Source organism: Equus asinus, chromosome 25, assembly GCF_041296235.1.
Source record: "Equus asinus isolate D_3611 breed Donkey chromosome 25, EquAss-T2T_v2, whole genome shotgun sequence".
Lineage (NCBI taxonomy): Eukaryota > Metazoa > Chordata > Mammalia > Perissodactyla > Equidae > Equus > Equus asinus.
Genome location: NC_091814.1, coordinates 57,032,975 through 57,053,191, shown reverse-complemented (window position 1 = coordinate 57,053,191; position 20,217 = coordinate 57,032,975). Strand labels below are relative to the sequence as shown.

General features: G+C 49.5%; 1 long non-coding RNA gene across 1 annotated transcript; it reads left to right on the top strand.

Annotated features, from left to right (window-relative positions):
• The first annotated feature begins 954 nt into the window (after positions 1 to 954).
• LOC123280761 (uncharacterized) lies at positions 955 to 17,368 on the top strand. The gene is made up of 4 exons (XR_011498222.1): positions 955 to 1,092; positions 4,728 to 4,878; positions 13,794 to 14,001; positions 17,002 to 17,368. It is a non-coding gene; the product is annotated as an uncharacterized lncRNA (long non-coding RNA).
• Positions 17,369 to 20,217: the final 2,849 nt, after the last annotated feature.

The following is a 20,217-nucleotide window of genomic DNA, read 5'->3' as shown; positions in this document are numbered from 1 at the left end:
TCATCAGGGACCCAAGAACTTTCTATTTTTCTGTTTGGCCTTCTTAACACAAGGCTTTCAAACTCAATGTTCCTTCATGGTCACAAGATGGCTGCTAGGTCTCTAGCCATCACAACCACCTTCCAGCCAGGACAAAGAGGAAGGTGAGAAGGGCAAAAAGCTATGCTTTCCACCTGAGTCAGCCTCCTTTAGGAAAAGTTCCCAGACACTCACTTCTTCCACTTATATTTCACTGGCTGTCCCTAGCTACAAGGGAAATATTTTGTTGTCTCAAATACATTGAATATATTGCCTTTACGTCATCACTTTTGGTTGCTCTACAGTATACATTACTTACTTTCTGGTTCTCAATTATATTCTAGTTAGGTGGAATATGACTCAATATTTAAAATAAATATAAGTGTTTTGATTTTCATGGCCCTTGGCTACTGTCAAAGATAAATCAATAGCTATACAATGGATAAAACATTAAGCATCAAAATCCTATCCAGGGAGCACTGTGGAAGTGGCAAAACTAACTCCCACAATTGCAGTTAATTCAGTTCCATGTTTACTGAACAGCTTTAGTGCCGGCTAGACGCAGTCGCCTGTGGTGGGCAGTGGGGACAATCGGGACGGCCCTGTCCTTGAGGAGGTCCAGCTTCCGTGACTCACAGGTGCCTGGAGGCAGGGGGAAGTCACTAGACGGTTTTACGGAGAGGACAGATGGCATCTCTGAAGCATAGCTTGGACTGCGGAAGGCCAGCGGGGGGCACGGCGGCTTGAGGCGGGCGGTTTTGTTCTAGAGCCCAACCACTGCCCTGCGTGGCTTGTTCTCTGCTGTCCGATGACCACACCTCACCTTCTGCACCGTGCGCCTGACCTACCCCCAAATCCTCAGGATCTCCCACCTTCAGATTTTCCTTACCTCGCACTTGCAGTTTGATGCCTACCCACTAGAAGTCCTGGGCGAGCGGTGGTGACTTTCTGGGCTCCAGAGTCTGTGCCATCTTCATTCATTCGTCCTCCACGCATTTCCTGAGCTCCTCCTGCTCCGGGCTGGGGTTCCACAGGTGAATCAGACTCGACTCTTACCCTCAACACAGGGACAAGGTATTTTTGCTTCTCCTTATGCTTGGGAGTATTAAGAATCAAGAACTAACCTTGGTTGGAGAAGACGGATGGGGAGCAGGGCAGAGCGAAAGTGAGCAGTCTGGGACTGAGAGCCGTGGGATGTGGAGGCCAAGTTTGTCCTCAGGGCCCAGAGGAGTTCCCCCTGACCCCAGACTGCCCCCTCCCCTGCCTCTTCCCCTTCCTCCTCCTCTCAGCTGGGCTTGGCTTCCATTCAAACTTTCCGGAAATCCCTACCCAATTTCCAGCTTTTGAAACAATGGCTCTCTGGAGACTAGTCCCATTGTCCTTGGAACTAGAACAATGAGAGGAGAGCCTGCTCTCTGGCTTCAGGCTGCATCCCTGCTCCCAGCCTTCTCCCCAAAGTAAAAGCTTCCTCAGCTCTCCGAGCTCTGCCCCATCTGGATAGAGGCAGGAAGCTGGGGGAGGCAGAGGAAAGGCATTTTCTAGTCACTGCTTCTGAGCCTATAGTCCGCCCAGCCCCTTGCGGCAGCCGGGCCCGTCTTCTCTTAGCGAGAACTAAGACGGCCTCTCTCCGCAGGATGCAGTGGACACCTGAGCATGCTGGGTGTTGGCAGGCAAGCTCAGGGTCTGGTCCCCATATTTTCTAAATCTCTTCTGATGCCATAGTCCCCCCCTTGCCATAGAGGTGGGAGGACCAGAGGCCATTCTAAAGGAATTGGCAGGCTTGTTTCTTCCCGCTGCGCAGCTCCTTTTCCACTCCCAGTTCTGACCCTAGGAGACCCCTGTCCCCTTCCTCACCCAGTTCTGCCCAAAGAGCTGTGAGATGGGGGAGGGTGCGAGCGGGGCTCTTCCTGCACCATCCTGGCGCCTGCCCGGATCGGGTTACTGGAGGCAGCCTGGATTTGAATGTGCAAATAAACAGAAGTCGCTTTGATCCACCAGGCCGGCCAGGAGGGAGGGGAAGAAAACTGAGTGCCCTGCTCAAAGAAGTGCATGCTGGGCACTTAAAGAGGGTGTGGGGTTGTGGAGCATGAGCTGTCCTTATTCCTTTGACTAGACCGAAAACCTATTTTTCAAAAAAAAAGAGATCCAGAGAGAAGCAGGGGCCCACTGCAGGCCTTTCAGACTTCCTCCGGGAAGCGAGTACTCCACCGGTCTCTCCTCGCTGTTACCAGGCGGGGAGTGAGTAACTTGGACCATCCCTCAAGGCTCTCCTGCTCTGGGACATCTTGGGTGCCAGTGGGGAGACGGCGAGCTGGAATGGAACTCTGGGGGGCCCTGGTTCAGGGTGGGGCGTAGGTTGGGAGGGGGTAGGGCCTGTTGTCTCCCTGGGCACCAGTCCACAGCCACAGGCAGGCTTACAGAAGGAGAGACAAACGGGGGGATGGGAGGGCACAAAGGGAGGAGGAAGAAATGGTGAGTAAAGGCAAACAAAAGTGAGCTGGGGAGACAAAAGCTGGGAACAATATTCCCCAGGCAATAGGCTCAGGAACAATAGGGACACTGACAGCCCCACAAAGACACCAGTGTCTCCAAGTAGACGCTATCTCAGGCAGTGGTTGGCAGCCGCGCTGGCTGCAGCTATTTTCAGGGCCGCTTTTGTGCCATGCTGAACAATATTCCTTGCATGGCTGCTGATAGAAAGATGAGAAGGTTTCTGTTTGATTCTCTTCTTCCTTTCCTCCCCTCCCCCTTTTCCAACCCCCACCAGTTCTGGCATTCTGAGCTCAAGTCACTGGCCTGGTTAGAGGGTGTATGCGGGTGTGTGTGCTGGGAAGGGACCGAGGGACCAAGCAGGGAGGGTCTCTGTCAGGCCTTCCCGTCACCCTCAGCCTGCTCAGCCTCCTCAGCCTCCGTGGCAGGAGGGAGCTGGAGAACTGGGGTGTGTGAGGGGCGTTGTTCGGGCAGTAGATTCCATCTCCACCAACCATCACAAGACCAGGCTTGTTCACCACAAAAAGGCCGACTCAGCACGTCTGTTGCCTCTTGTGGCTGGCTGTTCCTTTCATAGCCAAGGCCATAAGGGGTCCCACCCGCCCTTCTGCCCCCTTCCTCTCTGGTGCCAGCAAGTCTTCCACACCCAGGTCCCCAGGGACACTGCTTTCTCCCGTCTTTGTCTATAGCTTTACCAGTCGCTGGACTGGCTCCGAACTTCCCCTGCCTCTGCCGCTTCAAGCTGAAGCTAAGGCATCAGGGTAACTAGTCCTAGCTTGGGGAAAGACTATCTGGTAGCACTGACCCAATGGCCACTCCCATCGGGAGCACATGACCCAGTCTACGGTGTTAGCCACCCCCCACTGTGACCCCCATGCTGCCTCCTAGAAAAAATCTGACCCCAAACTATTGGGTCCTTTCCCAGGGCTACCTGTATACAAGGCTGGTGCGCTCTTGGCTTTCTCAGGTCTGTAGCCCACTGCTGCTACCCCCATGGGCTCAGATAGAACCTCCAATTTTCACCTAACTGATCTCCTTTTGCTATTCTTCTTTTTTTTTTTAAGATTTTATTTTTCCTTTTTCTACCCAAAGCATCCCAGTACATAGTTGTGTATTTTCAGCTGTGGGTCCTTCTATTTGTGGCACGTGGGACGCCACCTCAGCACGGCCCGATAGCCGGTGCCATGTCCCCGCCCAGGATCCAAACTGGTGAAACCCCGGGCTGCTGAAGCGGAGCGCGCGAACCTAACCACTCAGCCACGGGGCGGCCCCTCCTGGGAGTTTCTCAGAAATGCAGAATGTCAGGTTCTACCTCAAGCTGCTGAATCAGAATCCGCATTTTAACAAGTTCCCCAGGTAATTCCTATCCTCCTTGACAAGCACCGACCTCGTCCAGTTTCTCCCTCTGTGCCTTCTCAGAACTCCAGCACACTTCATGGCAGCATTGCCATCCCTAACCCAGAATCAAAGAAACTGTGAGCCTGACCAGGCCTTCCAGCCAGCGTTTACAGGGAGACCTCTGTAGAGATAAGCTCGCCATCTGTGGCAGCAGTCTATTCCAAGTCGGAATCAAATCAGATTGGACAGAATTAAATTGACACTCAGAGTCTTAGGAATGGGACCTTGCACCTCGCATGTGCTCAGTCAAAGCTGGTTGAGGGAAAGGTTTAAATCATCTATTACGACTTCCTCAGATGCTGCCGGTGAGGAGTAATCTTACGGATCAAGCTGACTGGGACATGGGTCCCCAGACACTTGGTCAAACACTCCGGCTGTGTCTGCGAGGACGTTTCTGGGTGAGATCAACGTGTGAATGGATAGACTGAGCAAAGCAGATGGCCCTCCATAATGCGGGTGGGCCTCGCCTAATCAGTTGAAAACCCGAATAGAACAAAAAAGCTGAGTAAGAGGGAACTTTGCCTGCCTGACTGTTGAGCTGGGACATGGGTCTTCTCCTGTCTTTGGACTCAAGCTAAAACATCAGCTTCCCTTGCGTCTCAGGCCTGCCAGCCTCAGGACTGAAACTCACGCCGTCAGTTCTCCTGGTTCTCAGGCCTTTGTACGTGGACTGGAGCCACGTCATCAGCTCTCCCGGGTCTCCAGCTTGCTGACTGCACACCTTGGGACATATAATCATGTGAGCCGATTCCTTATGATAAATCCATTTATATATATATATATATATATAAAACCATAAATATATGGTTCTGTTTCTCCAGAGAACTCTGACTAATACGGATATTTTGGTACCAAGATGTGGGCTGCTGCTGTAACAAATACCTGAACATGTGGAAGTGGCTTTGGAACTGGGTAGAGGCTGGCAGATTTCTGGCACGCATGCAAGAAATATGGCCGTTAAGGGCGATTCTGGTGAGTCTCAGACGGAAATGAGGAACCTGTTATTGGAAACTGGAGGAAAGGTGGTCCTTGTCATGAAGTGGCAGAGATCTTGGCTGAATGATGCTCTAGTGTGTTGTGGACGGCAGAACTTACAAGCAATGAAATTAGATTTTTTTTTCTGCTTTTTCTCCCCAAATTCCCCTGGTACATAGTTGTATATTTTTTAGCTGTGGGTCCTTCTAGTTGTGGCATGTGGGACGCCACCTCAGCATGGCCTGATGAGTGGTGCCATGTCCGCACCCAGGATCCGAACCAGTGAAACCCTGGGACGCCGCAGCAGAGCGCATGAGCTTAACCACACGGCCACGGGGCTGGTCCCTGAAATCAGATATTTAGCCTAGGAGATTGCCAAGCGCAAAGTGCTGAAGGAGACGTTTGGTCCCTCCTGACTCATAGTAAAATGTGAAAGGAGAGAGTCGGATTGAAGAAGGAATTATTAGGCAAAAAGGCAAATAATATCAGCCTATCCATGTTGTAAAAAATGAGAAAGCCTGTTCTGAAGGGACTGCTAATAAATGGCTAAACAACCACTGAGTAACACGTTCATGGGCACGGCCCAGGGCCTTCACCAGGCATCTCAGCAGAAGCTGGGATTACTCCAGCGGAGACACTGCCAGTGTGAATAGCGGGGACAGAGAAAAGGAGAGAAAAGGAAGGAAGGCTGTTGGACTTTCTGGATCCTATAGAACAGGATCATAGAACTATTCAGCTGCAAATGTGTGTTATTCTTCAAGAAAAGGAAGAGAATGGGGGCCGGCCCAGTGGCGCAGTGGTTAAGTTCGCATGTTCTGCTTTGGTGGCCCGGGGTTCGCTGGTTCGGACCCTGGGTGTGGACATGGCACTGCTTGGTAAGCCATGCTGTGGTAGGCGTCCCGCATAGAAAGTAGAGGAAGACGGGCACGGATGTCAGCTCAAGGACAGTCTTCCTCAGCAAAAAAGAGGAGAATTGACAACAGGTGTTAGCTCAGGGCTAATCTTCCTCAAAAAAAAAAAAGAAAGAAAAGGAGAGAATGAATGACCCCTCAGGTAATTCAGAGATTATCAGGGCTGCCTCCTTGGTTTCAAAGGGTGGGGTTTCAACAGGCCAGATGGCCTTTCACTGAAACCTTGGAGGTGGGGCTGCCCAGAGTCTTGGGGGTGGGTCCCCACCTAGCAGAGCTGTGGAGGTGGGACCAGTGTCCCAGTGGGTCTTGAAGGCAAGGCATCAAGCCAAAGAGGATTATTGTCCAGCCTTAAGATCAAACGGAGTTTGCCTTGCTAAGTCTGCACTTGCTGGGGAGCCATCACCTACTTTTGCCTTTGGACTTCCCCCGTTTGGCATGAGGCTGTCTATCCCAAGCTTGTCCACCATTGTACTTTGGAAATGCATAACTTGTGTGGTTTCACAGGTTCACAGCTGGAGAGGAATTTTGCCTTAGGATGAATGTACCTCAAGGGTCACACTTATGGGATTTAGATGATATTTAGGTGGGACGTTAGACTTTAGGGTTGACACTGGAATGAGTTAAGACTTTTGGGCTATTGGGATGGAGTCAGTGTATTTTGCATGCAAATAGGATATTAATTTTGGGAGACAAAGGGCAGAATGCTATGGACCAAATTGTATCCCCCCCAAATTCATGTGTTGAAGAGTTAACTCCCATTGTGACTGTATTTGGAGTAAGGAAGAAACTAAGGTTAAATGAAATCATAAGGGTGGGGCCCAGGTGGGTTTAGTGTCCTATAAGAGGAGACACCAGAGACCTTGCTCTCTCTGCACCATGTGAGGACACAGCGAGAGGCAGCCAGCCAGCTACACACCAGGAAGAGAGCTCTCATCAGAAACGGAGCCTGCTGGGCCGTAATTCTGGAGACAGCCTCCAGAATGTGAGAAATGAGTTTCTATTGTTTAAGCCCCATCTACTGTATTTTGCTACGGCAGCCTGAGCTGACTCCTACAATTCTTAACAAGGGGAGAGAAGGAGAGGCCTCTGGGTCCACGGAGTCTGCACCGAAGCTCTTGGGAACGGCCTCACAGCAGAGGACACGGAATCTCATTAATCTTCCCAAGTGGAGATGGTAACGTCTCCATCCTCTGCTGTCCTCAGTGTGAACAGGACAACAGCAGAGTGAGCTGTGTGCCCTAAACTCAAAGCAATTCCTGGGCGAGGATGGGCGCTCAAGACCACTGTGATTACGCCAGTTCAAAACTCTTCTAGGACTGGAAGATTCTACTGCTATTGTGCAGACAATGGTGCTATCTTCCTGATTTGTCGGGGAGGAGTTACGAATGGGTAGAATCCAATTTTCACTGTTACAATTAAAATTTTTTTCTGCCATAGATTAGAAAAAAACAAAACACCTTTGCTGGTGCCTACTTGTAAAAGGCATTATCCACGTGGTTGTTTTAATCCTAATATGTTACATTTCGTCATGTTCTGTAAAGATCATCATGACCCCCATGTACTCGACCAGTCTAAACAGATTTATAAACCACTGCAGGGTGTTCGTCTGGCTGTCTTCCCCGATCAAAGCAGCCAGTCCCCTCCAGTGAGCTGCAGAGCAGCGTCAGTTCCGATCTATGGGCAGTCATGTTTTGGGAGGAGGGGGAGTGGCTGGGGCTGGCAAGCTGCTGGACAGCCAAACTGGAAAATCAGCTTTTCAGAAGTTTCCTCCTGACTCCTCCGAGGTCATTTATCTCAGATAGCCTCCACCCCCACTCCTCAGACTAGGAGAGGGCAGAGAAGAGGAAAAATATTAAGGTTTCAGATGGACTACCGTGAGCATATTTATCATTAGTTCTGAATTCTCAGCCACAGAGAGCAAGGGTAGCGGCATTATGATTTTTTCTCAACACTCAGCAAGCAGCAGCTGTGCTCTTAGCGCTCTACTTCACAGAGCACAGTCATGGTCACGACTGGCCTACAAGAGCCTCACGCGCCCTCTCCCCTTCAGCACATTCATGTGTGTTTTCTGACATGGCCTAATCGTCCCCGTGGGCCACCTCTGCTACATGGGAAGGGCCCACGGCCAGCACACACAGGGTTTGGCATAGGGGATGGCGCCATCGTCCAGAGTCTGACAACAATCTTATAAGATCTCGGCAGCTAGTGCGGGCACTTGCTCAGGTTTCTCAAGGAAGTTCAACAAAGTGGAAATTAAGTTACTGAAGGGATGACCTAAGATGGGGAGTTGGGGAGCCTACTCATAGAATGTTCATGAAGGGGAGCGGAATACGCTACCCTGAAACAGGCCACTTTGACATAAGGATTACTTTGAGCTGAAGGCAATTGAGAAGAGGCAGGCACAAGGAGAGCTCTCTGCCCTCCCCCTATTTACCTGAAAGCAGGACACACATTTGTAAGGGTGTACCCCCTCCCCGCTCCACCCCAAAGATCAGCGGTTCGTCACTGGAGACCCTGCTCGACCCTTGTCAGCACCTGCGGCATCTGCATAGTGAACTGGAAACGACCTCCATCACCCAGAGTTCCCCGAATACTCACCTTCCCACAAATTTCTGCCTGAGAAACTCAAAGTCCTTTTCCTTTTTCTTGTCACCTTTCTAAAAATTTGTTAAGTTGTGGTATAAGCCCACTTCTCACCTGCTCTTCAAGTCACTCATCGCTGAGTCCTCCCACGTGTGTGAAGACGCGCATGTGAACAAATGTCTGCTTGTTTTTCTCTTGTTGATCTGTCTTTTATCAGTCTGATTTATAGGGCCTCACAGCCAATGAACCTGAGATGCGTAGAGGGAAAAGTCTTTCTTCCCCTACGTGAGGGACATTGAAAGGCCTCCGGGCTCCTTAGGGAGATGGGGGAGGGTTCTTAGTGCTGTTGAGTGGATTCCGGCTCCTGGCGCCCTGTGGACGGCAGAGAGGAACCCTGCCTGATCTTTCTGCTCCATCCTCTCACCTTTTGGTGCCGCTATTCGTACGATTTTTCAGAAGGGGTTGGCCAGGTCCTTTTTCCTAGTCTGTCATAGTCTGGAAGCTCTGCTGAAACCCGTCGACCATGGAGGACCCTGCTGGTATTGGAGATGCTGGTGGCACAACTTCAGCATCACAGCAACACGCAGCCACCACAGTGTGACAAACAGATGGTGTGGTTCCCTGACCAGGAATGAACCGTGGCTGTGAGGGTGGAATCTTAACCACTAGACCATCAGGGCTGGCTGAGGGGAGAATGGCCCCTGGTCCCCACCAGGAAAAGAGCCTTCTGAGTTGTGGAAGGTGAAGAAGGAATTTCCACTTCCGCTGGTGACCACATAAGGCGCGTGTAAAATCACGTGGGCTCTTGTCGAGAGTGAGTGACGCAGGGTTTTGTCGTTGTGCCATAGACCCTAAGTAGACCCCCAGAGTGAGTTCTAGCCTTAGGCACTGTCCACACCACTCCTGCCCCGTATCCTCTCCCCACCTGATGCATGCCTGGAAGCAGGTGTGTTGTCAGTCTTCCTTTCAAATAAGCATTCCCACTTGGCATACAGGAGAGTCACAGAGACGGCGTCTGAATGACACCCCTGGAATGAGCAATGATGTGGCTTGACTCATTTTTGCTTCTCAAATCAATGCTCCATCAACAAGGCACCAAAGGCACCCCACGTCATTGCCCGACCCCTGACCTTTACTGCCCAGATCACTCTCATCATCCGTTGTGTGGCTCTGCCTGCTATCTTTGGGAAGAAACGTAATTTCAGCCCACCCTTCACTTCTCAGGGGGATTGATTAGGCTGTGCTAGGTGGAGAGGTGTCTAAGACCAAGGCCTGCTTTCCTCCTAGTTAAGAAGTTTGAGATTCCGAGTCAAACCCATCCTTCTTTACTTCAAAATTCTGTTCCACACTCAGGCATTCTGGGATTAAACCCTTGGTTAAACCGGCCACACTGTGGTCTCTGAGCGCTGCTCCTTTCTCGGTACTCACGCCCTGCTTCGCACCACGTTCATCTCTGCCTTCAGGTCTCAGTTTCTTGTACTGGTTCCTGGTCTGAGTTTCTCCACGAACGACTCTGCTGCTTCCATCAGGCATCGAGCTGCGAGATGAAGGAGGCCTCACTAGTCCTGCCTCGGGGTCAAAACCAAATCGACAAATAATTGTTCCACAGGCGTTGCATGCGAGATGCCGTCCTCGATGAGTGCTGGGAGATGAGCAGAGACGCTGAGCTGGAGGCTCCCTGCCCTCAGGTAGTTCACAGCCAGTTGGAGAAGCAGACATGATGGCACGTAGAGTGAACTGACCAGAGATTTCAAAATAACAACAAAATAGAAGTGAGAAGGCAGCATTAGAATGTGTAAAGAAGATAAAGTGCATGTAGGTAATACAAGAGGCCATGGAACAGAGGCCTTGAAGAAAAGGTGGAATTGGCCAGGCAAAAAGGAGAAAGGAGATTGTTAGGGCCTTAGGAAACGATATAAACAAAGATGCAGTCAGTTCTGCTATGAGGCTTGTTTTGAAAACATGAATTCATGCCAGTCTGATTCATATATTAGGGAGCGATTTGAGAATTATGCGAATTTTACATTTGCTTATGCTTGATTTTGCCCTGAGAAACTCTAGGTGAATCTTGGAGAAAAATGCACCCAACTGAACCAAGCAGGGTAGGAATACTCAGAATGTACACAAGCACATCCCTCAAATTTCCACCCACTCCCTCCGTTCACAGAGGGTTATAAACCATCCCATCCATGTCTGGTGTCAGAACTTTCTTTCCAACCTCAGATGCTCCTCCTTCCACCACCTCTCAGTATCTCGTAAGCTGCTCTCCTTCCAACACCCACTTCCGTATACAAAATTCAGGTCTGTTTCAAAGTATAGTGCCGTATTTATTGTAGTATTTATGTATTTTTTAACCACTTAACATTTGTAAACTGTGCTACCATTTTACTAGGTTCCTGTCTTTTTTTGCTGTTACTGACAAAGTTTTTGAGGATTGTGACCTCTAACCCCATTTTTCCCACAAGCCCCCTGGTTTTCATTTCATGGCTTTTCCAGAGTGTAGTGATTTCTAGGAGCACATAGATTGTGTGATAGCAGAACTAATTGGACAGACTCGGGAATAAAAATACTTGAACAACTGTGAGTAAATGAGGAGGATTCCAACTGAGTTTATGAAGGAGAATTTTCGCACGGAGGCTGGAGTCAGATTCCTTCGTTTGCCAAATGTCTGCTGAGCGCCCACTCTAGGGCAGACCCTGGTGTGAGTGCTGGGGTGTGGCAGTGAGCAGCACAGACAGGGCTCCCCGCCCTCCAGGAGGGCATGTCCTAATTAAGGACAGAGTCAAAAACAAGACAAATAAATACAATATAAAGTATATTAAATAGTAATCAACCCCAAGAAGAAAAAAATAAAGCAGAAAAGTTGATAACGACGTGTCAGAGGACGGATTGGGATATGGCGTCTGTATTATTTATTGCTGTAACAAATGATCCCAAAACTTAACAGCCGAAGACAATCACGATTTACTACATCACACAGTTTCTGAGGGTTAGGAAAACGAGAGTGGCTTAACTGGAGTGGTTCTGCCTTGGAATCTCTTACGAAATCTCAGTCAAGGTATTGGCTGTGAGCTTCCACGCTCGACTCCCATGGCTATTGGCGAGGCCTCAGTTCCTTGTCTCTCCACAGGGCTGCTCATGACACAGCAGCGTGCTTTCCCAGAGAGAATGATTGACGAGAGAGAGATGATATGCTCCAGATGGAAGCTGCAGACTTTTATAACCTAATCTTAGAAATGGCATACCATCATGCAACCAACCCTGGTACAGTGTGGGAGGGGGCAGCTGGACAGCTCAGGGGTATAAATATCAGGACATGGGGCTCATTTTGGAGGCTGGCTGCCACAGTGACCAAGCGAGGTCTCCTTAAGAAAATGACCGTTGGATTAATCCTTGAAGGAAGTGAGGGAGGGAGTCATTAGGTTACCTGGGGGAACAGCCTGAGCAAATCTACCTGCCTGGTGTGTTTGAAGGACAGCCGGGTGCAGCGGCTGGTACAGAGTGCGTGAGAGGGCGAGGAAGAGAAGATGTCGAAGAGGTGATGGCGAGGGGGATGCTTCCATCTTTACCTTGAGTGAGTTACGAACTTTGAGCAGAGAAGTGTCCGACTTGGAATTTGACAGAATGTATCTGGTTGCTGTGTTGAGAATAGACCAAAAAGAAGCAAAGACAGGAGGAGGAAGATGAGTAGGAGGTGAGGGATGGAAATAAGAGGTGATGGTTAGGAGGTGAGAGATGGTGGTAAGAGGTGATGGTGAGGAGGTGAGAGATGGTGGTAAGAGGTGATGGTGAGGAGGTGAGAGATGGTGGTAAGAGGTGATGGTGAGGAGGTGAGAGATGGTGGTGGTCTAGTTCTGGAAGCAGTTTGAAGGTAGAATAGACAGGATTTGCTGATGAGTTGGCTGTAGGATTTGAGAGGAAGAGGAGCCAAAGATAACACTGAGGTTTTTTGTCCAAGTAACTGAAAGAATGGTGTTGCCATTTCTCTGCATTTGGTAAGACCAAGGAAGGAGCAGTGCTGGGTAAACAGCAGGTGTTCAGTTTGGGACGTGTTGAGGTTGAAATGCCTGTGAGACATCCAAGTGGACAGGTTGAACAAACGGTGAGATAATGAGGGCTGGAGTTACAGAAGGAGGTTCAGGTCAGAGATACAAGTTGGGGAACTGTCAGATGGAGATGATATTTAAAGCTCTAAGGTTGGATAAAATCCCCTAAGAAGTAAGTGCAGATAGGAATGTGTGAGGTCCAAGGGCTGAGCCCCAGGCACACTAACATTTAGGATGGGGGCGGGCAACAAAGAAGACTCTGGGAGAGCGGTCAGAGAGACAGGAATCAGGCCAGGTGAGTGTACTGTCCAATAAGCTAAGTGAAGATGTCTTTCAAGGAAGTCCTAGAGAGGTGTCCTTTATCAAATGCTGCTGAGAGGATGAGAAATGTCTGCTGGATGTAGGGTGTGGAACCTACAGCTACCACAAGTGGAGGAGTTGTGGGGGAGTGGTGTTGGCAAAAACCCCATTGGAGTGGGTTGCGGATAAAACGAAAGGAGGGAAATTTGAGACTGAATATTCTTTCAAATAATTTTGTGTGACGGGTAGAAGGGAATTTGGTCATAACTGAAGGGAAAATGGAGTCAAGAGAGGATATTTTAAAGATGGGAGATATAATAGCCCGTTTGTGTACTGAGGAAATGATGGGAGGGAAACATTAATGAAGCAGGGGAGACAGAGTCACTGGGGCAAAATCTTGAGTGGGTGAGAGTGGATAGGGTCTAGTGTGTGAGTGAGAGGCTCCCTCATCGAGGAGCACAGAAAGTACCTCTACAGCAGAATGCTGGGCACAGGAGCGGGGAGGTGGGTAGATGGGCGAGGTCATCAACCCGGAGTGAAGATGGAGGAAGAGGTGGAGTTCTGGAGGAAAGAGGGAGATGTGAAAGCGTCCGGGAGAACGGGATGACTGCTGTGCTGCGTTGACCATTCGTGCGGGGCACACAGCCGTGAAGTTGAAGCAGACCAGCCCGCACAGCTGTGCACTGTTCCCAGCTCGCTGTGCTCAGCTGTGTGGGAGCGGGTGCAGAGCCTTCGGAGAGCTGGGTTGGGCTAAGTGAGCACAACAGCGAGTGAGAGGCAGTACGGCTCTCCTTACGTAAGTTCCTGCAGCTACGAGGACCACGGATGCTGGTTTGCCCAGGAGAGCCCTAGTGTATGCTTGGTTTTCCAAGGTGATTAGTAATAGTGTCTTTTCACTTTCAAAACTGTTTGGGGGCAACAAATGAAATGATCGTTCTACCTAGAACCAACATGGAGTCACTCAAGCTTTCTGAACAGGGCATTCATCGTTTTACTTTTTTAAAAAACGCTAGATAGATTGTGAATTCCTTGACGTCTATATTGTGTTTTCTATTTTTTCTCCTATATCTAGCATAACTTTTACGTGTAGGCTTCTCATCTCTCAGTTACCCAGCAAAAACACAAGTGACTCATGACCAGGAGAGCCGTTGAGGATAATCCCAATTCCAGCCAAGCTCTCCTAAATCTCAAGACAAAGGAAGGGGATCGAGGCAATTTACACACCAAAAGGAACTTTCACGATCCTGCTCAGAGGATTCTGGGGGCAAAGTCTCGAGCAGGTAAGAGGAGAAGGAGACCAGCGCAGACTGAGAACCATGCGGGGCGCAGACCGACCTAAGGAAGGATTCTAAACTCATGTTCTGGCTGTTGTTGCTGCAGAACAAATCACCCCTAAATTTACTGACTTCAAACAGCAGCGGTTGTTTTCCTAGCTCTCCCTGTTTCTGTGGGTCAGGAGTTTGGGGAGAGGGGGCTGGGCACTTGTGGCCTGGGGTCTCTTATAGCTGCCGTCAACTGGCGAGAGCTGGAACAGCGGGGCATCTGGTCTCACTTGCTCCATGCGGTCACAGGGCCTCTCTTCCTGGGGTGGTTTCAGGTGGCCCCTAGCACGGTGGCCTTAGGATAATCAGACTGCTTACACGGTAGCGGAAGTCTTCACAGACGCATGCGCTGGCGACTGAGCCTTGGAAGTCACACAGTGTTACTTCTGTCCCAACTCTGCCCCCTGTCAAGGAAAGAGGACATGAAGCTCACCTCTCAATGAGAGGAGCGTCAAAGTCACTTTCTAAGAAGATCTCATGGAATGGGCAATATTGTTTTGCCCATTTTGGGAAAATATAATTGTGACACCTAGTTTGGGTTCTTTCACCTTACTTCCTTCCAGAAGTCTTGTTGGAAGGCTCAAGACCACATTTTTGTTTATTAGTTAACTTTAATCATTTTTGTGTTGAGGATCCTTCCGCTCATGGAGCATCTTACCCAGCTCCCCTTCCTGATACGTGGTGATGTGTGTCAAGGGTTTGCCCCAGGTCCGAAGGGTTTAGAGGATGGAGATTGCAGGTTGTAATTCCTCAGAGAGAAACTGGACAGTATATGGACAAACAGTTCCTTTTCAGCTGTTCAAAAAAGTTCTCCGTATGACCAGTGATGTATTAGTTTTTTATTGCTGGGTAACAAATTACCACAAGTTTAGCAGCTTAAAGTAACATATAGTTATCCCACAGTTTCTGTGCGTCGGGAGAATAACGTGCTTTAGCCAGGTCCTCTACTCACAGTGTCACAAGGCAGAAATCCAAGTGTCAGCTGGGTTTGTCCTTATCTGGGGGGTCAACTATGGAAAAGTCCATCTCCAAGCTCCCTCAGGTTGTTGGTAAAGTTCATTTCCTTGTGGTTGTATGACTGAGGTCCTCATTTTCTTGCTAGCTGTTAGCCGGGGATGCTCTCAGGTCCTTGCCGTGGGGCCTTCTCCACAGGCCCTGTAAACACGGCAGCCTACATCTTCAAGGCCAGCAACAAATCTCTTCATGCTTCATATCTCTGGCTTTAGGACAGGCCCTGTCCCTTTTAAGGACTCACCTAATTAGGCCAGGCCCATCCAGGATAATCTCCATTTTGATTACTTCAGAGTCAACTGATCTGGAACCTTAAGTACATGTGTGGAATCCTTTCAGCTTTGTCCTATAACATAACCTGATCTTGGGAGTGAAACCCAGCCTGCTCACAGGTCCCACCACACTCGCGGGCAGGGGTCACACAGGACATGTACTCCAGGGGATGGGACTCTGAGGGGCTGTCTTAGAATGCTGCCTACCGTACTTGATCTTGGGGAAACTTCTGCCTGTTGGGTTCCTGATATCAATTCCCTTAAACTTGTTGAATCAGGAAGGGAATGTGGCACCCACTAGAGGTAGCTGGAAGGTGATCTCCTCCATCCTCTGGAGTTCACAGGGGGCGTCACGCGCAGCACAGCTCACTTTAGAACCGTGCTTATGACTCCCGCGTAATAAACCAAGAGAAAAGAAGTTATTTTTCAAAAAGCAATTCATAAGGAGATAAACTCAAGAAAAAAAGATAGTAATAAATGGAAAATTAAAACTACAATAAAAGACAAGATAAAAAGAGGGCAATCATAAAGTTAAAAGTGATAAAGAGACAGAAAAAATATAATTGAGAGCAAAAAGTTTCAGTGAAATACAACAAAGAGGAATAAGATAATAAGACAAAGCATATAAAGAACAATTAAACTGTGCAAATCAGTCCAAGTTAAAGACTGAATGATGAAAAGGACCAAATAACTTTTAAAAGCTAAAATAGTAAGGGCTGGCCCTGTGGTTGTGTGGTTAAGTTCACACACGCCGTCTACTTTAGTGGCCCAGGGTTCACAGGTTGGGATCCTGGGCACAGACATACGTCACTTGTCAAGCCACGCTGTGGCAGAGTCCCACATACAAAAGAGAGGAAGATGGGCACAGATGTTTGCTCAGGGCCAGTCTTCCTCAGCAAAAAAAAAAAAAAAAAAGAAGGCAAAGGTAAAAGCTAAGAAGAACCACAGTGCATTTAAACACGCCGCAGCAGCACATCCAGCAGTTAGCAGCCTCATGCCAAGTCAGTCGGAGTTCTTCACACTGAGGCAACTATGAAATCCAACATTCCTACATGTGTGTCTTTCCTAACCGAGTCCCTCAGTGGAACCACAGAACACAGAAAAGTATTCGAGTGACTATTGTCTCAACTAGGATAGTACATAACTAGTACCATTTAAATGCAAAGGAGGGAAGTTAATTCATCGCACACAGTGGGTGCCTAGAGCATTAGGGCTTAATTCTCTTACCAAACTGGCTGTTCTCTGTCAAAAAGTAAGCAGGCGAGAAGGGCTCAGCCCATCTGGCACGGAGTTCCGTGGTGCTTCTCCGAGACAGTTCCAGGTGAGAGGTGAAACTGAAGTCAGACTCCTGGGACATCTCCCCCTGGAGAGCTGCTCGGTCAGGTGATGGCCGACTAACACACGAGTCAGTTTGGGTCCTTTACTGAAAATAATAAAGTATCAACAGATGTCTTGACTTTACCCAGAGGAATCCCAAGAGGGAACAGAGAAAATTCACTTATTTGATTTTACTCCATAAGCCTCCTGGCCAAAGGCACAGAGCAGACTTGTGCGTTGGTGCCTGTTTTAAAAGTCAGGCTTTTCCAGATTCACCTTGCAACGGGCCACAACTGTCTCCTAAGTGAGGACTGATCAAGGCCAGCCCCAGACGCTTCTTTCTTTTCTTTCCCTCCAGCATCACAGAAGTGAGACAGCAAATGACTGCTCGTTTCCTGCAACTGTGTGTGCTCATCCTGGCCTGGACTCCTATAGACGCTTAGACTCCTCACCTCAGGGACAGCCAGCAGGACTCAGTCCCACCAGAGGGTAACCACGGGCACAAGCTGCTGAATCCAGCTGGACTTCTCAGCAGCACGGACATGCTTGATCCCTCTCCCTTTGAAATGCTCATTTCCTCATCGTATCAGTCATCTGCTGTTGTGTAATGAATTACTCCAAAACTTTAGTAGTCTAAAACAACGAGTCTTTATTATCTCACAGTTTCTGTGGGTCAGGAGTTCCAGAGCAGCCGAGCTGGTGGTTCTGGTTCAAAGTCTCTCAGTAGCTGCAGCCGAGATGTTGGCAGAGGCTGACAGCATGTGAAGGCTTTACTAGGGCTGGGGACCTACAAGGTGGCTCGTTCACACGGCTTTTGGTAGCAGGCCTCAGCTCCTCATCACGTGGATATCTGTGTGTCCTTACAACATGGCATAACTTTCCCCAGAAAGAAAGAGGAGGACTTTGCAACGCCTTTTATAACCTAGTCTCCAAGTTCACACATTGTCACTTCTACTTTGCTCTATTTCTTAATAGCGAGTCAGAAAGTCCAGCCCACACTCAAAGGGAGGAGAATTCGACTTGACCTCTCAAATGGAGGAGTATTGTTGGGTGGGGGGGACCCTTCTTCCTCTACCCTCTTAGGTTCGTTGCCTGAGTCCTGCAAATTAGACTGAAAAAAAGACAGATTAACAAGAGAAAGACAAATAGTTGATTAACCATGCAGAGTCACACACGCAAGGGAGAAATTCAGTGATGAGGGGTGGTTGGAACCTAGGCTTGTGGCATCTTAACTCAGAACAAGACATTTGTAGAGAAGTGACAAGACAAAGGAAAAGGGTTTTAGGTTTCCAGGGGGGCAAACTGTGGGAAGGTCGACACGTAGGAAACTAATGGAGGACAAGGGTGGTTTCAGCAGGGTTGTCACACAGATCTCTCAGTGTTGTCTCTGGTGACTGAGCCTAAGCTTGCTTTCAGGTAAATGGTGGAGGAGGGCAGAGAGCTCTTTTTGGGATTTGCTGTTTCTCAGTTGTCTTCAGCTCAAAATAATCCTTATGCCAAAGTGGCATATTTGGGGGTGGCATATTCTGAGCCCCTAGAGTATCAAAGAATTTGTGGACATATTTAAGAATGGCCACACTTGCCTTCTGCAGCAGTCAGCCCTCCTGGCTGTCTGCGTGTCTCTGGCCATTCGTTCTCCACGTCCACCTACGGTTCCTCAGATTATTCCTCCTTCAACACCGGGCTCCTCGGGCTTCTGCTCTGCTCGCTCCACGTCTGCTCAGGGCCACCCTGTACTCCTATGGACCACCTGTGGGCCAATGTTTTTCTAGTCCAGGGGTTGGAAAACGTTTTCTGAAAGGGCCATGTGGCTCTGTGGGTCAAGCAGCCTCTGTTGCAGATATTCAGTTCTACTGCTGGAGAGCGGAAGCAGCCATAGGCGACAGGTGAATGAATGGGCTTGACTGGCTTCCAATGGTACTTTATTTGCAAAACAGGCTGCCAGCCTGTGGCCATAATTTGCTGACCCCTACTAACTTGTATCACCGTATCAGACCCTCTTCCTGGACTCCAGACACCTGCCCTCCGGATGTTTCTTCTTAGATGTCTCAGAGGTGGCTTAAACTCATCTCCCCTGTATTGTCCTCCCCACACTGGGTTTCTTTCTCATGTTATCTATCTTGTAAATGACATCCCCATCTGGTCAGTCACTGGAGCCTGGAAGCTAGAAATGATCCCTGCTCACCCCTCTGCCTCACCTCCCACATCCAATCAGTCACCAGTTCACCTCCTTCCTAAAGTTATCTCATGTCTCTACCCTTGGCTCCGTCTCTACTGCTACCAACAGTTTCGGCTACCATTATGTCTTGCCTGAAATGCCACAGCCGGGCAGAACATAGCCCCCAAAGATATCCACATCCTAACCCCAGAACCTGTAACTATTTCACCTTACATGGCAACACCAACTTTGTAGATGTGGCTAAATTCAGGATCTTGAGATGGAGAGATCATCCTGGATGATCTTAGCAGGCCCAAGGTAATCACCAGGGTCTTTACCAGAGAGCAGCAGGAAGGCCAGACCAGGGGATGTGATGATGGAAGCAGAGATTGGTGTGATGCCCTTTGCAGATGGGAAAAGGGGCCACGACCCAAGGATTGCAGGGGGCCCTAGAAGCTGGAAAAGAAAGGAAATGGCTTTCCACTTGAAGCTCCAGAAGAACCAGCCCTATCAACACCTTAGCTTCAGCCCAATGAGTCTAACTTTGGACTTCTGACCTCAAGAACTGTGAGATCATATGGATGTGTTGTTTTAGGCCCCAAATCTGAGGTCATTTGTTACAGCAGCTGTAGGAAGTGAACGCACCGCCGAACCCTCCCTCCAGTCCGGCTTACTCCAGCCTCGCCTCCACACCACCCTAAACACAAACAGGACCTGTCACATCCCCACTCACAGCTCTTCACACCTTCCCGCGTCCTTAGGTCAGACTCCAAGCTCCTTACAAGACTCCGTTCCTGGGCCCCCAGCAGCTTATGCCCCACAAATCCATAGAATGAATTTCTCATCATGCTCTCTCCCCAGCTTAGGACCTGCTTTCCTCCCCTCTCTCACCTGACCACCTCCTCCAAGTCAGTTCCCAGGGTCGACATCCCTTCCTCAGTCATGGCCTTGCCCCCATTCTGAGGTCAGTCCTTCTGCTGGGGCCGTCACTGTCTTTCCCCTCACAGCCCCTTTATGGCTATGCCTTGTGAACCCAGAGACTGCACGTCTGTCTGGCTCAGCACTCCACGCCAAGCACCTTGCATGGCGCCTGCACATGCCGGGGTGCAGGGAAGACATACGTGGATGAGTGGTGGGTCCAGGGAGACAGCGGAGGAGGTGGTAAGGAGCTTCAGGACTGTCTTCTCTCCCCTTGAGAAACTGGGGAAGAAACGCCCGTAGGGGAGAGAGATCTGGAGCCGACTGGGGAGCAGGTGGGAGTCGAAATTGCCCTCATTTCCCTTCCTGCTCAGCCTGGGGAGGAAGACACTGGGAAGGGAACCGGGCGGCACTGCTCTCCTGCTACAATTAGCCGAGCTTTCATTCTCCCTGCCAAGGAGGCGAGAGCAAATCAAAGGGAGATAAAAGTGTGTGTCC